Genomic DNA, 3,960 nt, shown 5'->3' with positions numbered 1-3,960 from the left:
AAACATGATGCATGATGTGTGATTCTGCCAAAGGACATTCCTTTGGCCAAAAGCAACAGATTTCCTAAAACGCCAGCTGTGTAGTGCAATACAGAGAGCTATTTATTGCTGGGCTATGAAGAATTCCCATGTGAAATGTCTTAAAAGTCCTGAATTATGTAAGGCGAAGGGGCGGGAGGGGGCATAGTTGTGTCTGACGGACGTCGGGTGGATGTGTTGGCGAGCGGGCCAGGTCATTAAGGCCAATCAGGAGTGGGCATAACTCACACATAATTAGGCAGGAGTGAGTCAAGTCCCGGCAAGTGCACGTGGTGCCCTTTCTCTGACACGGCGCCATCGATAAAAAACACAACGTCGCCCAATCAGGCAGGAAACCAGTCGGAAAGATAAACATCCAATCCGGGGAGCCGACCTTGGGGAGGGGAGGTGGGGGTTGGACTGGGGATGACTGGGGGTCAGAGCCGTCCCCTGTGCACGGGTTGAACTCCGGGCAGGCATAGCGGCTCGTGCGTGAGCTGCGTCTGTAGACTGGCTCGTATTCTGTGGAGAGTTTGTGCGCTCTGCTCTATCTGTGACCCCTGGATCTGTTCATTTGTGAAGAGTTTAGGGCATCCAGACTCAGTCTGGATGATTTCAAATACTAATGGAAGAAATTCTTGAGTTGTCATGTTTTCGTGTGTGTGTCATGTTGGAACTGTCCCAGGATCAAGGTACTTTACTCACATTGCAGTTCCATGCCAAGCAATTGGATTAGCAGACTTGTCATATTAAATTCTTCCTTTTTGCCATTTTCCTGTTTTTAGCTCCCTATTTCCTCATGTTTTTTCTTACCTCCTCAAATTGTTCTTATGTTCTCTATTTTCACACACACACACACACACACACACACACACACACACACACACACATACACCTCACTCCTGGAATAGCCGTCTGTCCCTCTCTGCTGATAAACAGGGCATCATGTTAAGCTCATGTTAAACAGGAGACAGAGTGTTCAGTGTGATACTCACTCTACCACTAAAGGGAGTGTTCAGTGTGATACTCACTCTACCACTAAAGAGAGAGAGTGTTCAGTGTGATACTCACTCTACCACTAAAGTGAGAGAGTGTTCAGTGTGATACTCACTCTACCACTAAAGTGAGAGAGTGTTCAGTGTGATACTCACTCTACCACTCAAAAGAGAGAGTGTTCAGTGTGATACTCTACCACTAAAGAGAGTGTTCAGTGTGATACTCGCTCTACCACTAAAGAGAGTGTTCAGTCTGATGCTCGCTCTACCACGAAAGAGAGTGTTCAGTGTGATACTCACTCTACCACTAGAGTGTTCAGTGTGATACACTACCACTAAAGAGAGAGAGTGTTCAGTGTGATACTCACTCTACCACTCAAAAGAGAGAGTGTTCAGTGTGATACTCACTCTACCACTAAAGGGAGTGTTCAGTGTGATACTCACTCTACCACTAAAGAGAGAGAGTGTTCAGTGTGATACTCACTCTACCACTAAAGTGAGAGAGTGTTCAGTGTGATACTCACTCTACCACTCAAAAGAGAGAGTGTTCAGTGTGATACTCTACCACTAAAGAGAGTGTTCAGTGTGATACTCGCTCTACCACTAAAGAGAGTGTTCAGTCTGATGCTCGCTCTACCACGAAAGAGAGTGTTCAGTGTGATACTCACTCTACCACTAGAGTGTTCAGTGTGATACACTACCACTAAAGAGAGAGAGTGTTCAGTGTGATACTCGCTCTACCACTAAAGAGAGAGAGTGTTCAGTGTGATACTCACTCTACCACTAAAGAGAGTGTTCAGTGTGATACTCGCTCTACCACTAAAGAGAGAGTGTTCAGTGTGATACTCACTCTACCACTCAAGAGAGAGTGTTCAGTGTGATACTCGCTCTACCACTAAAGAGAGAGTGTTCAGTGCAATACTCATTCTACCACTAAAGAGAGAGAGTGTTCAGTGTAATACTCGCTCTACCACTAAAGAGTGAGAGTGTTCAGTGTGATACTCAGTCTACCACTCAAGAGAGAGAGTGTTCAGTGTGATACTCACTCTACCACTAAAGAGAGAGAGTGTTCAGTGTGATACTCGCTCTCCCACTAAAGAGAGAGTGTTCAGTGTGATACTCGCTCTATCACTAAAGAGAGAGTGTTCAGTGCAATACTCATTCTACCACTAAAGAGAGAGAGTGTTCAGTGTAATACTCGCTCTACCTCTAAAGAGAGAGTGTTCAGTGTGATATTCACTCTACCACTAAAGAGAGTGTTCAGTGTGATACTCGCTCTACCACTAAAGAGAGAGTGTTCAGTGTGATACTCACTCTACCACTAGAGAGAGAGTGTTCAGTGTGATACTCTACCACTCCAGAGAGAGTGTTCAGTGTAATACTCCCTCTACCACTCGAGAGAGTGTTCAGTGTGATTACCACTCGAGAGAGAGTGTTCAGTGTGATACTCACTCTCCCACTAAAGAGAGAGAGTGTTCAGTGTGATACTCACTCTCCCACTAAAGAGAGAGAGTGTTCAGTGTGATACTCACTCTACCACTAAAGAGAGAGAGTGTTCAGTGTGATACTCGCTCTACCACTAAAGAGAGAGTGTTCAGTGTGATACTCGCTCTACCACTCGAGAGAGAGTGTTCAGTGTAATACTCTACCACTCGAGAGAGAGAGTGTTCAGTGTAATACTCTACCACTCGAGAGAGAGTGTTCAGTGTGGTACTCACTCTACCACTGAACAACAATTTGTATTACAATGCTTTTGGGAGACCCACTTTTAGGGTCACATCGACCTGTCTCCAGCGGCCAAGCCAACAGCGTACGTCCAGCTTTGAGCTACCCGAGAAGATCTGAGTTCAAGGGAGGCTTTCTCTCAAACTTCACAAGACAGCAAACAAGGCTCATGTTTAGAAGTGCAGCCAAAAGGTTCGAATGGAGAAGGACACTTTACGATTACAGGGTCATATCCGACAGCTCTGCATTTCAGACTTGAAGTCTCATTCATCAAAAGGAAGCTGATGTTTTTTTAGTGTCCTCCAGTCTAAAATGCAAAGTGTGAAATGGTCAATCTTGTGAGTGAGGATCAGTGAATGATGAAACAGGATGCAGACTTGAGGGGTTTTTACTGGACCACGTATTAGACATGAAGGCAGGACAGGAACAAGGAACAGCTGGGAATAAATAAGGGGAGGCGCTAGACCCAAGGCACAGGTGAAGTGCATGGCAAGGGGGTGGAGACAGGGAGCAGCACAGATCCAAAACAAGACAAAAGCACATGGCCCATGAGACCCAAGGAACCAAAGTCCGAAAAGGGTGAAAAGCGGTGGGGGCTACTGTGAAAAATCTGTGATTTAAAAATAAAGACATTTTATGATTATTTTACAAGAAAGCCAAAGTTGAGCAAAAAACAAAAGCCATGTGCTGTTCAGTTCAGTCGTGCCCTGGTCAGTTCAGTTGTGCCCTGGTCAGTTCCCATGGGTGAGAACAGTGTAAAGCTTGGCCATGATGCAGCGCACATCTCTACCCAGCCTGTCAATCATCTGTCCGTCATATGTAAAGATTTACTGTAAAGATTTACTGTAAAGATGTATTTTAAAGATGTACTGTAAAGAGGTACTGTAGATGTACTGTCTGTCTACTGTATGGGAAAAGCAGGTCTGTTGTTTCCAGTAATAGGGCCAAAGGTTGAACTAAACCCCAGAAGGCTAAAGGCGCCCTTAAAGATCCTTAAAGATTTCCCAGAGATGGTTTTGCACATGTTTTTGATCTGCTGTATAAGTGGACTTTTGGTTTAATTGTTTCTTTTTTCTTATCTATTTGTGTGTGTACGTGCGTGTGTGTGTGTGTGTGTGTGTGTGTGTGTGTGTGTGTGTGTGTGTGTGTGTGTGTGTGTGCAGATGTCCGTGTGCCCCCACATCTGGACATTATCAGTATAGGACCAGAGGGGGTAAATGAA

The sequence above is a fragment of the Electrophorus electricus genome, chromosome 3 (genome assembly GCF_013358815.1).
Source record: "Electrophorus electricus isolate fEleEle1 chromosome 3, fEleEle1.pri, whole genome shotgun sequence".
Classification (NCBI taxonomy): domain Eukaryota; kingdom Metazoa; phylum Chordata; class Actinopteri; order Gymnotiformes; family Gymnotidae; genus Electrophorus; species Electrophorus electricus.
This window is presented reverse-complemented; position numbering follows the sequence as displayed.